The sequence below is a fragment of the Passer domesticus genome, chromosome 3, assembly GCF_036417665.1.
Source record: "Passer domesticus isolate bPasDom1 chromosome 3, bPasDom1.hap1, whole genome shotgun sequence".
In the NCBI taxonomy this organism is placed as follows: Eukaryota; Metazoa; Chordata; class Aves; order Passeriformes; family Passeridae; genus Passer; species Passer domesticus.
The window spans coordinates 14,612,044-14,626,253 of record NC_087476.1 but is presented as its reverse complement, the minus strand read 5'-3'; positions in this window follow the sequence as shown (position 1 = coordinate 14,626,253).

Below are 14,210 nucleotides of genomic sequence, written 5' to 3'. Positions count from 1 at the left end.
GGCAGAAAGACAGAGGATGAATTCCCTCTGAAGAGACTTTGGGTAGAAATAGGAACAGCTCTACTGAATTGCCTGGCAATTCACTAAGTTTCAGGAAAAGGCAGGAAGGGGTATAACCAAGGCTTTCAATTACTTTTTAAAAAGCATTAAAGTGGTTAGAAAACAATTATGTGCTTTGAAATTAATATTTATGGTTTCATATATGGTTTTCATATCTTTTTATAGACACACACATCTATGATTTTTCAGGGAATGACAATGTTTGAAATGGTTTCTAAATGTGGTCAGCATGAATGTGTGTAATATGTCCAGAACTGATATGTCCTGCAGGTATCCAAGACATTACCTGAGACTTGCTTTTTGAAGGTAGAATGCTTAGAATAAATTGGTTTAGCTAATGATAGAAACATTCATTTAAAGTGGTCTCATATTTGGAGGCGCATGTAGGGAAGGTGAAAATGAGCACCAGTTGTTCTCACTATCAGGACACAGGTTTCCTGGTATTTGTGTGCTGGTAGATATTTGGTTTTGATAGATAGGAAGATAGTTTACAGGTGTTGATTTCTAAATTAAACACAGGTGGCAACTTTACATTTCCACAGAAAATTCCCTACAGACTGAGCAGAATGGAGGCTGGATGGGAGAGATGGGACTGATTAGTTCAGTGATGGTTGGAGCACTAAGGAACATCAAGACTATGTTCAATATAAATCAAACTGAGAAGGAAGAAAGAAGTCAGGGATTTTATTTTTTTCCTTTCAACTTCAAATATCATTAAACTCCTGGTTTTCACCTGTATTAAAAATTAAGATATCCTACACAGCACTTTAACTATTGTATTTGTATGATGTGCACTTTAGCTTTAATTTCCTTCTAGAAATTTCCTTCACATATAAATCTCTTAAATTGCCAAGGAAAATCATGGATCCCACTGCTCCTTTGAACAATCTGTTTTGCAGTGTAAGTTTCATTACAAAACTTAAAGAGTAAAGATAAAGAATATCAGATTTCTGATAGAAATAGATGTGCTAAATATCATTTGAAACTGTTGCTATTGGCCTTTAGGAGCTGCTGACTCTGGGCTTCTGTTGAGGACATCAGAAAAGAAGAACCTCTATAGATTTACTGAAGTGGTTCTGCCTATCACTATGTTGTAGAGTACAGAGAAAATTTTGTTCCTTGGAGATGATGGCAGAATACATATATTTGAGAATATTAAAGGCTCATCACAGAGAGCTCCTTGATAAAAAGATTCCCTAGGTATGCAAATAAAAAAATATGGGCCCCAGGCTTTGAAATGCAGCACGTGATTAAAAATTTACATGCTTCCAGAAGCAAAAATTGTTTTTGTAAGCATTTAGACTTCAAATTTCCTCTGATTTATAATTATGTTGCAAGAGGACCAAACAAATATGTCATAGAGACCTCTGCTTTCCCTAGGGTTAGTGATAAGATTGTACACTTACGTCCTTTCCAGAGGAGGAATAAATAAAAAATAACAAATAAATTAAGCATCACCAAGAGAACGTGATACAACATGTGAGGATGGTGGTTAAAACTGGGCCTATTAAAACACAGCAGACATCAAGGAGAACTCTGCAAATTCCTGCATCAAATACAAGCTTCCTATACTGCCCAAGTTCCTCCCCTGTGGCTGATCTGTAACACTTTGGGCACAGGGATCAACTATTGCCCTATGAACAGGGGTCACGGTGTTGGCCCTCCTTCTGTTTTATTTTGGTGGCCGTTCTGCACCCATCTCCTGAGCAGACTCCAGACTTTCAGGGGCAGGAGCATCTTTTCCCCACAGTGACCTTGCCCTGCCATGCCCGGCAGGTTGGCAGCAGCCGCCGGGGGAGCAAGTGCTGCCTCATTGCAGCTCCTTGCTCCCATTTTGGAGGGCTGACCCTTCAGAGTGGAGGATCTATTTTTGCAAGGGTAAATAAGTCTCAGCTTCACTGCAGATCTGCTTTCCTCCAGCATCAAGCACGTGTGCTGCCTTCTCACCTACTGAAAAACAAACAGTAAGTTGAACCCAGACCCTTCCATGTGGTTCACTCTTGGGGAGCTGACTGCAGGCCAAGTCCTTTTGCATTTTATTTAGGGCAGGTTGTGGGAGGTCAGCGATCATTCTGTATCTAGAGATCATGTCTCAGAGAGCCTGCCCTGTCTCAATATAGATCTGAAAGTTCAGCTTGGTCCACGGGGATGAAAGGCTGTGAGGGTCATGAGTGGCTGTCAGCTGCTTCACCCCCAGCTCCTGTCACCTCCACTGCCTTTGCACCATAACAATGTGCATGATGAGTAATGCTTTAATAACACTTATTTATCTCATGCTGCCATAAATGCAAACAGTGTCAACCTCTCTGCTTCTGACTCTTCTACTCTTTGAAGGGGTCTGTGACAAATCAGTCTCACCTGGAGTAGGAGTCTGCACCTTGTCAAGACCACAGTCTAAGGACTGGTCAGCCCAAGTTGAGCTTCAGCAGGTCCAAAACCAGCTAAACAAAACCTTCTGAGGTCTAGGCTGCAAATGTAAAACACTCTGAAAAATGGAGCAGATAAGAAAAACCCAATCCAAACAGACAGAAAGCACAAACGTATCTCCAAGAACCAGAGCTGTCTTAAACTCTGAGATTTTTGGAAGCAGTGATACATATTTGTTTCTTGCTATGGGCTTTTAGATATCTGCATAAAAAAAAACTTATCAAGCTCTTACCAGTCATGGCAAAGGTTAAAACTCTTTTGAATTTAAAGTCCCCTATCACTGGGAGGTAAGAAAAGCTTCCTAAAAAGCAGCATAAATCTGACACTTCTACTGCATCTTCCCAAAGAGCTTCTGTTCCAAGTAAATGAGCAGATAAGTGCTGGGCTGTCATCAGCTGAGCATTTCCCACAGACATCACCCAGGGAGCCATGAGGCCAAGGGTGCCATAACAGGGTGTGCACAACAAGGGACCATCGTGTTGACACCTCAGAATATCCCCTCTGTTTTTAATGCACACAAGCTGGGGACATCATTGAAAAGCCCGCATGGCAAAGTGGTTCAGAAAATACAGAACTGTCTTCTACTTCACTTGAAATTGCATAATTGAGGTGGGGAATATTTTAAGGAAATGGGATCAAGTGAGCTTGGGGATCTCATCACTTTTACAGAATTAGAAATAATTTAGAAGTCGCAAATGGAGCTGCATATAGTGAAGGCCTGAAGAGACAGGCATGAGTTTTGTTCAGGTTCAGCTTCTCGTGACCCTGCCATGGTGCTCAGGGGCAGGAGGCAAAAGCCTGTTTATCCCTCAGCAGTACCATTTAGGAGTTACAGCTCTTTAAATCTTCACCAAGTACCAAGCTGTGATTTTTATCTTTACAGTCCCTCAGGAAGTTCATCATCAGAACCACAGACCACAGCACAAACAGGCAATCATTTACTCTATATTACAGGCACTGTTACCAGGCAATGGAGACATGCCTGCTCCCAATAAATTCTTCATCCTCCATTCAGAAAAGCCAAGAAGAAAATACCTGATGGAGGCATTTTTGTGTTTTCCATTTTTTCTTGTCTTCTTTTCCTTTTTTCCCTTCTGTCTTCTGAATTTCACAAAATCCTTTGTCTGATCTTGTAGTAATGCTGGTTTTGTAGCTTTGCAGAGAAATGCTCTGCTATAATGGATGAGCAAATTGTACTTTGCCCAACCAAAATGGGGAACAAGGAATTGCATGGCTGCTTCCAAGCAAGGGAGGCCAGGCAGGAAGCAGCCCCCCTTTCATGAAGGTCTAAGTCAACAAGGAAAAAAACTGCAAAAGGACAGACTGAACACTGGCAGCTGGTCTGATAAATCTTTTTTTTTTTAATTCAAGCCCACTCCCTCTAAAATGAACTGTATCAATCATCTAAGGAAGACTGCTGAGAGGAGAAAGTTTGCAGGATTAGTCTAGAATGAATCCAGCACACAGAATTACTTCTTTTCTTTGCTCCTTCTTTACTCCTTCAGTAAACCTGGAGCCTTTGTACCAAGTGGCAGATATCTGATTCATGGATCAGGTGAATAGTTTTAGCATATTCTTCTTTTAAATGCAGAGCTAGCAATGTGTCTGCATAGCAACACAGACAAAAAATACAGTCTTTTTTATTCTAACCCATCTATAGTTGTTGTTTCAATTAACTGATTCATTAATGTGATCTAGGCCAAAAGAGTCACATTGCAAAAATCTGTAATATGGAAAAACAAATTAATGAGAACAGATGTTTCATAAAGGTTATTTGTCAGAATTTCCTCAAGATCTTTTGGGCTACAAAATATCTTAAAATGAAATAAATATTTTCCTATAAATTTTCATGAACAAGGGACAAGCCCCAGCTCTGCTCCCTCCTGCTTTTGCCGAAGTTGTATTGCTGCCAAAAGGCTTGTGAAGTGAGGGATTTTTAAATCAAAAGTGCCCTCCAGTGGTCCCACATATTATTTTTGGCTGACACTTGATATTTATCTTACCCTTCTTAGAAATGAGGCCATATGATATTTAATAGCTTGCAGCATGTAAAACAAATTAAATTGGATGTACCCTTTAAAAAAAGGTCAGATAATTTGGATGTATCCTTATATTGAGATATTTTGTATACCTTCTAACAAGTTTGAAAGCTTTTAATTTATTCATTTTTATTTTTTTTCATCTCAGGAGTGTTTTTTCCTGTGTTGTGCAGGGGTTTTCTCTCTGCTCACCCTCTGCACGTGGTACAGCTTAGACTCTAACACCATCCATATTGCAATCTGCTACAGGACGGAGGTGACCTTTGAAGAGCAAACAATATATCAGGCAACTCAAGGGCAATTTTTACTTACACAAGCAATTAGGAATGCAGCATAGCTTTGCTAATAAAATCATTAATTTTCCTTTAAAATCTGGAAATTATGATGGATTACCCCATCTTTTTCTAAGTATTTTAGGATCCCATGGACTCATTATTTCTTGGATATTTTAAGGCAGAGAAGGATCAGGGAGAGGCATAAACCAAGGCTTTGCGGGATTTCCATCTCAGTAAATATCTCTGAGAAATCCCTGGAGTTTAAGGATTTTCTTTCGTTATAAATTTCTGAGTCCCTCCATTCTGCCAGTCTTGCTTAGAGGTTTTTATGAGTCAATGGCATCTGAGGGCCAGCATTCCTTCAGAAGGCTACTTTGGAAATTCAGTGGAAAAATACTCTTTAATAATTAAATAATTTGCAATAAATATTTTATTTGAAAACTCTTTTGCAAAACAAGTTTCCTTAACCTGTTTTAGTCTTATTAAAAAAACCCAAACAAACAAACAAACCCCCCCAAAAAAAACCCCAAAAAACTAAACAAAAACAAACAAACAAACAAACAAACCCCAAACTAAAACAAAACAAAACAAAAAGATGAAAAACCTGAAAGAGAATTTTCCCAATGGGTATTTAAATGTCCTTCATGTCTGATTCCTTGTTGGATTCACTGTATGAGTTCTGGTGCTTTTGTAAGGTCAGTAGAAATGCAACAGTCATTTCAAGTGAGCTAACTTAAAGCAGTTACAGACATGACCTTCAATAAAAAAAGGTTTGGGTGCTCCTAAATCCCTTCTCCTGGAAATCTAATTTTCTGTGCAACAGAGGCTAAAACTTGAATATAAGCCAAGGAAGACTGGATTCTCAGCTAAGACTGAGAAATGAGCTGTGGCTCTTGCCCTGGTCACTGCAGTGCTGGCCCGAGACAGGATGACAAAGCTATTTTCCCTCACGCTGCTGGAAGAGTTTCAATAACCCTCTGCAACTTTCTCAGCTGCTCCATCTGTTGAAAGGGGATTATGTTAATAACACCTTTTGCAATACATTGCCACATTCACCAGGCTGTGCTGTGTGTGAGCAGGGTAATGCAGTTAATAAACAGAGCACAAACACAATAATACTTTTTTCTCCTTCTATGTGAAAAGTAACACTAAGTGAAAGGAATTTAAATGGAAGAAGATGTTAGCCCTGTATTTCATCAATTTCCTCTCCTGCTTCCCTCCAGCAGCTGTGTTAGACTTGTAAAGGACAAGCCCATGAAGATGGGCACAGACCATGGCAACATCTGTGTATATAACTCATCCTACAAAGTTAATGTTTTCCTCAAAATTAATACACTTTCTCTCTTTTTTCCCCCTAGGATAGCAGGTTGTAGATAGTCAGGCCATAATGGTAAAACTGATAACCAGGTAGTTTCCTTTAACTCCTACTTATTTGACTAATTCACTAGTTTTATCTCCTTCCTCCCTTGGTAAGTGCTGCACAAATCTCAACAGACCAGGAAAAAGTACAGAAAAGAGAGCTCTGCCAGGACCTGTGAAACAAAAAGAAGATGGATGGTAGAAGGAATGGCATTTTATCTTGGCATAACTCTGTGACAGTCAAAAAGGTGGTTTATTAATAGTGGTTTGGCAGACATACTATACCAACACTTCATGACTGCAAGAAGAAGACCAAAGCAGGTGTCTAATTTCCTGCAGGCAGCCTGTGCCTGACGGGTGGCAGGCTTTCTTGGCAGCTCTGGGCAGCTGGGTAGGAGAAGGAAGTTTCTGCAATGGATGCAGAAGTATGAGGATGTTCTGGACTGGGAATTAACCCAGTCCTTACTGCAGGATCCAGACACTTGGCTTTTGCTTGGGCTGGGCAGTTTACTTGTAGCTTGTAAACAGGAAAGGACAAAAAAGCAGGACAGCCTGTGGGGATGCAGCCAGATTTGCAGAAAGGATGGGGGTTAATGGTGAGGGTGAAGCAGAGTTGGAGGGTGAGGGTGGACAGATCCAGGGCCATGGGGACACTGGCTGATGGGGAAAAGGTTTTCCTTCCACACAGCACCCTTGTACACTGTAGGCAAGAACTGGGCTCCTTCCAGCCCAGCAAAGCTTTTCCTTAGCTTTTGGCAGGAGCTGGAAGGAGCCTTTGCCCTACACTGAGGAGGGCTGCCAAACACCAGAGACATCAGCATCTAGCCCTTCCTCACGTGGCATCTGGGAAAGAAACTTCAGCCACTCCAGGGATTCCCACAGGTTCCCTGAGGCTCCCACCTCCCATTTTCCTGTGGATTCATTTGATCTCCACCCACACTGGAGAAAAAAAAAAGGAACAAAATAGGATGCGGCAGGTTTGTTACCTCATTTCAGTGGAAAGATAGGTTTTGTTTGAATCCACGGAAGGATTTATTTCTATAGTCCAAAGGCAACAATCCTGTTGGAGTAACTCAGTCCTTGGAATTGCCTCTGTCTTTCCACTCCCTACAGAAGGAAGTGTGAGCTTACTTACGTTTCCTCTAAGGTTTGGGAAGATGCTACTCAGTAGGAATCTGCACAACATTTACACGTGGGAGAGGTAGTTCCTCACTTTAACTGGCTTGTCTCAGTTCAGAGCCATTGAACAGTGGTCTTAATTGCTTGGCAACACCAGCAGTTTATTTTCTGCTTTGTAAATCCTCAGACAAGCATTCCTGAAACCAGGCTGGAGCAGACATACCTCCTGACTACTTGCTGGCCTTGTGGTAGCTGTGCAGCATGTTCCTGACCCTGCCATACATGCCAAACAAACCCTTCAGCTCATCCTAGTCTGCTACATTAATGATGACTTGTTCCTTTTTATATTAATAAAGTTGGTGGCAAGCAGCAGAGAGTGAATGACTGCCCAGACTTTTGAATGCTAAGATTTGGGAAAACTTTGCTTAAATTAATGATGATTTCACAAAAGAAGCATCCTGTCACAACCTTTTCATTTCACCTGTCCCTGTACAGCGTGTGACAAAGTGAGCCCCAATTAAAGCTTCAAAACACTCTTGAAGGCAAACAAACAGCAGTATAGAATGTGAGTCTTAGTGCACCTTCTTTTAATTTATAAACCCTAGGATAATTTGACAATTTCTTTGTAAACTATGTAATAATTTAATGCTGAAACAAAGGAAGCTCTTTTGACTGCTACACTGTTTTTCAGGCTGTATTTGCACTTGTTTTCACTTTTTCATTGACTATGAGAGTTTTGCTGAAGAGAAGTTGACTTTGATGGAAGTGGTATGCTCTAGGTGAGATACAAAAACAGATCTATCCTGTAAGGAAAAAGGATGGAAAATTTAATGGTAAAAGAATAGCAGGCAGTTATGAAAATGATCTTTCCAAGAGAAGTCAGAGTTACATTTAGAGAAAAAAAAAGCTTGTATTTAAACGCTCTATGTCGTGCCATGCTAAGGAAGCTTAAATGGATCATGCTCTAACAGTGCAACACTCTCTGTGGATTAATTGGAAAGGGAATCCAGGCATAACCATCTTTCTTATGACTGTTTAAGGTAAAAAGGGCAGCCCCAGGATCTAAACCCACTTAAAAATGTGGCCTTGAAGTTAAGGGGAACTATTCTCTCACCTTAAAGTCAGACAGGTACATCTGGGCTGAGTATAGTAGGATTCCTACATTAAATATCTTTGGATTGGATACCATGGAGACTCCAAATCCAGTGCTATCTCACTAACACAAACACTAACAATCCAGCCCAGAGAAAGGATACCTTTCTATTCAACTGATGCCACATAATGAAGGCAGTGGCCTGAAAAAGGCTCTGAAAAGGTAAAGTCTTGTGTTGGCATCTCAAGTGAAATAAGAACAGCTGGATCTATGTACTTGCCCTCTGCAGGAATCCCTTCACATAGGAATAATTACACTATGGGCATTGCACAATGAAGTGAAAACAAGGAAATATACAGGAGCATGCTACTGTGAACAGGTTATTTCTTGCCACCATCTTTCTTTTTGCTGATTACTTAATCTGTGAAGTTAGTTTAAAAATGAATCCCGCCAGTCTGGAGTATCAGGAGGTGTTAATTTCTCACAGAACAATTAACAATCATTCACCCATTGAAGCCAGAAGTACCTTTAAAGTCCAAATTAGTCAATAAAAGATTATTCACAAAATGGAGCTTTGTATGTTCCCATGATCCAACTTTTGGGAAAATCATTCCAGTGTAGGCAACAGAAACAGCACTTGGGATTGTTCACTGACACTGGTGGATCTCTGATGGCCTTGACTGTGTTGCTAGATGCTGGGGGAGGTTTGGAGGTGGAGGTCTTGTAACCTATCTCTGTATATTGTCCTTAAAACATAAATGCAAAAAAGACAGTCCCAAAGCATTCCTGAGGGCAGCTGGTTGTGCTCTATCAATCCAGCACTGCTTCACCACCAGTCTAGCTGCAGTGGCATTTTCAGAAGTGTAAAATAAACACTTGGGGTTGCTTTACTCTTGAGCCAGCCAGCCCTTTGTGGAGCATCCACTGATTACAAACTTCATTCTCTGCAGCCAGGGATCTGTAAAGCTTCACCCAGAGCACTGTCCTGCCTGGAGAAAAACTGTATGACATTTAACAAAGAGACTGATGGCTGCCACTGAGCCACTGAGCCTTGTTTAGGCAAAATACTGAAGACAGTAGGAGGAGAGGCAGAGAACTTCTAAAAGTGTGACATTGTGACATGGCAAAATAATTTCAAAACCAATGCACTTATTTTAGTATTAATTAAATCCCAGTCAAGTCCAAGGGATTATTAACATTTAAAAAACATTTCTAAATACTTTTAAAGCTTTCTGTGTGAACAAGTACTAAATGTGCACCACAGAAAAAATGTTCTTGGCCCACTGCGTTCTGAGATGCTTCTTTCCAGGAATTTTATTCAAAGACTTCCTCTTGTTCTGCACATACTGTTTTTCTTCTAGTCAGCATGTTGCAGCATATATTGATTGGATTTTATGACTGCCTTCTTCCTAGAAATAGTCCTGAACAATGTGTAGCATTAGTGAGAAAAACAAATCACTTGCAATGAAGAGGCACGCTCCCCTCCTCCTTATTTTCTGCCCTTCTGGCCAAGAGCCAGTAGGGAGCTGCTTCCAAAGTCTATTTATGAACATGTGTTTACTTTTGCATACACGCAGTCTTTACTACATGTGAGCCTGGTGTACTGAACCAATGAAGTCAGAAACTGAAAATTGAGAAATTCACTTTCATAACAGTAGTCTGAGTTGATAATGTTTCTCTGGTTTATATTAAAAAAACACAAGCAGAGTGAGGTTAGCTGGGTTGTGCAGCAGAGCACAGACAGCCTGCAGTAGTGCCAGCTGCAATGGAAGTTTCCAAACTTCCTGACCTACCCCTCAGACGTAGCATTGTTTTTCCTCTTTTGTCCCACTCCAGAAATCTGATCTTGGGACACAAGGTCTCTTCATATTACAAACATACCTATGTTGCACAAAATGACATAAACTTACTCCCTAAAAAACTGTGGTTAGCAAATCCTTAAAAAAAAAACCAAACAAACTACACTCAATACAGTCTTTTCTGCTGTTAGGAATGTGCATGTGAGACTTTAGTATTTGAATGCTTGAAGCGTTTCAAAGAACATTTCAAAGAACCCTATCTGTTTTTTTTTTTCCCCTAGATGGACAAAGTGGAAAAAACCTCATGTATATTTTAATCCACTCACACTTTAATGGAGGCTTGCTATGACTTTATCAAGCCTGTCATGGAGCCATACATTAAAACTTGTTTTGCCCACCACTGCGGGTGCCCTTGATGACTCTGGACAGTGACTAGTGTGCAAGTATTTACATATCAGTACCGACTTGATGAAACTTCCCTCTGTGGCAAAATTTAATATTCTTTGAATAAATTGCATTCTGATAGGAGGCTTTCCACAAAGCAATGGACAAGGGGATGGGAAGCATCACTGGCAGCCTAAAATATCTATGATATCCATAGGGAAGACCTCTGAGTAAATCGACAAGCAAAGTAAATAAAGAGAGAGAATAAAAAGCCCAGCTAGGTTTTACAGGTCAGCCCCAGATGTGGCCATCACCTCCCACTTGCCATGACCTTTATGCCTATGGAGGCAGCTGTCATAGGCAAATGGACAAAGGGTTCAATCATGACATGAAAGCCTCGTGCAGTTTTCAGTGTACAGCATGCAGTTTTTTGCTGTAATCTTCCTAACCCCATTACCACTCTTGAAATTCATGCCTAAAATTGCACAGAAAACAAATGGGATCAGGGAAATGCCCCTTTCTGAAGGCTCCCCATAAACTTCTATTTGTACAAGGTATTTGTATGTGACCCATGACAAAGTTTGCTCACAAGAAAAAACATAGTCTGTGCCTGGTATTATTTGAAGAGCAGGCGCAGCACAGCAGCAGTGGCAGCTTTGCTCTGTGTCCTGCTGGGTGCTGGGGAGCCTGGGGATCCAGCATGTGGCACAAACCCAGTTTCTCAAGTCTTTAAACAAGCCTGCTGCCAGCTCAGCTCTGCTGCCGTACCTGTTTGACCAGAATCCCTCTGAACTAAATCAGGAACTTCTTGATAGTTCCTTCCTTTTTTCTCTTCAGAGAGTCCTCTGTTTACATGACTGAGCATGTATCTTGTGTCTCAGACTGAACATCAGTGGGCTAGATGAGTTTTGTCTGCTCTGTATCATGAAAACCCAAAATTCACAGATTCTTTGTGGTTGCAAATCCTACGTTCAGCCAGATCTAGCTCTGAACTTCTTTGTCTTTCAATTAACAGTGAGGGTCTGGATGACCCAAAGCTTCACCAAGCCTAAGCCACGGGCAGTGTCAATACTGCAGTCATGGAGCTCGACCACCCAGCAGCTTTCTGCCCCTGGTTGTGAGGAGGAGCAGCCATTTTCACCCTTCTCTGGTGAAGGGCATGTATTGCCCTCTTCTGTGCTCTGGGGAAAGCTGTGGGTAGCAGCTGCCATGGCCAGGGCTGATGGAGAAGTTGCTCAGGGAGGCCTCTGGGTCTGGAAAGGCTGATGCCATGAGGGAGGGTGGGGTAAACATCAGGTGATGTGGATACATCACCTCATGAAACACCTTTTGGTAGCCTAGGGTGGTTCCTAAGAGAAACATTTCCAGGTGCAGTGTTAACTGCAGCCATTAAAATATCCCACAAAAGCAAGTGCAGGTCTGGTGGTGGGGCCTCCCCCTCTGCCAATGGTGGTGGCAGCTGAACACGCTCCACCCTGCTGAACGGTCTGCTCGAGATGACAAAACAGCCCTTATCAGCATGCCTTGCAAGATGTTAGATAAACAGCTGATAATTCTGTCTCTGAGTGACTAGGGTGAGGTTAAGAACAGGGAGGAGCTCAGCAGGAAAAATCCAGCCCTGGCATGAGGCTTTTTCAGGGTGTATTTCAAAGACCAGGGTCCCCTGTGTTAGACCAGCCCTGGGATGTACTCAGTGATGTTTCTGGCCAAATGAGCAGCTTCATAGTGTCTTACTTTCCGTCCTTAATTTTATCTCAAACTCACTTCAAAGTGTAGTGAGCAAACCACCACCATGCCTGAGCTCTGCTGCAGTTTGCAGTAGCTCCAGGACAGAAGTGCCATGGGTATTCTCTCTTTTTTTTTTTTTTTCCTAAATTTAGGCTGGATTATTACAAAGCTTACATCTGGATTTCAAAATTATTTAGGAACTTGATGTAGTCCACTGGGAGATGAACTCATTGAGAGCAGCCCTGCAGAGAGAAGGACTTGGGTGTTCTGGTGGATGAAGAGCTGGACAGGAACTGGCAACGTGCACCTTCAGCCCAGAAGGCCAAATGTATCCTGGGCTCCATCAAAAGGAGCTGGTGAGACCCTGCCTGCAGTGCTGCATGCAGATCTGGGGTCCTCAGTGCAGGAAAGACATGGACCTGTTGTTGCAGCAAGTCTAGAGGAGGGACACAAAAATGCTGGAACACCTCTCCTACGAAGACCGGCTGAGAGGGTTGAGATTGTTCAGCCAGGAGAAGAGGAGGTTCTGAGGAGATCTTAGATTTTCCTCCCAGTACTTGAATGGGACTATAAAAAAGAGGGAGAACAACTTTTTACATGAGCAGGGATTAATCAGATAAGGGGGGACAGTTTTGGAGAGATTTATATTATATTTTAGGAAAAAAAAATCTGTACTGTGAGGAGTGAGGCACTGGTACAGGTTCAGAGAGAAGTTGTTGATGCTCTATCCTTGGAAGCACACAGGGCCGGGTTGGATGGGAATTTGAGCAATCTGGTGTAGTGTGTGGCATCCCTCCCCATGGTGGTGGGGGATTAGAACTAGATGGTCTTTAAGGTCCCTTCCAACCCATTCTATGATTACAATGCAGGTATCCAGGTTTTCAGCAAGGAAAGGACAGGGAGAGCACTGCTCATGCTGCAAGACCTGCCCTGACACCCATGCTGTCTCCAGAGAAATAGAGGCTGTGAGGGCTTGGCAAGTGAGAAGACTCCAAACTGCTGTGATCTCCCCACCCTACACCTCTTCCTCTGTCTCCATGTATGCCTTGGGACCCTGGAGCTACCAGAGTGCTTGAGCATAATGGTTCCTTTGACTTTGGGCCAGGTTTGAGTGAGGTGATTAAACAGAACTGGTTTCTTGTTGTGCTTCCTCTGCTTCATCTGATAAAACTTGACTCTGGCTTCCTTGCTGCAAAGTACTTAAACTGTTCTGTGGTCACCTCCATGGGCAGCAGCTCCCCTGTTGCCTCCCACAGACCAGTGGCTTTGTTTTTGTAGCCTTCTTATAGAAGGTAAATATAGATAAGGGTGTTTTTGTTTGGAGTGTTAGAACATCAAGCCATTTAACTAGGAACTCACTACTGAAGTTTCTGACAGAACTGTTGGTAGTTACATTTTTTTCCATATCATTTACTGATGTCCCTATCTTTGTCTGACTAGTTACAACCTCTCCAGGAAAATTAAAGTCATCAGTCAAACCTGACTTATTTGAGAAGCTAGGAAATGGTTTACTTACTTTAGGGCACTTAGGCAGTATGATCATGTGGCAACTAGATTGTCCTCTTACCTTGAAAGAAGGTGGCCGTCCTTCCTCTTTGTTGCTTAAAATTACTCTATAGTGGAGATAGCATCTCCTCACAAAAGGTACCTACTCTGGTTCTCCGTGAAAGAACAGACCAGCTGCTTTTTGGCTTTTTGTACTAGGCTCCCACACGGCAGGGAAAATATAACTCACTCTGGGCATCAGATGCTCCTCAAGGGAAGAAAGAGGATGTTTCTATCTGGTACTAGCAGAAATAAAGCACTCAGTGTGTACTTAACTACATTTAGAGGCATGATTACTGTAGAACCTGATTTAAATTACTTGAGTAATTCACAAATGAATAACTTTGTTTACAACACCTGTTGCCTCAATGTGATGAGCTAA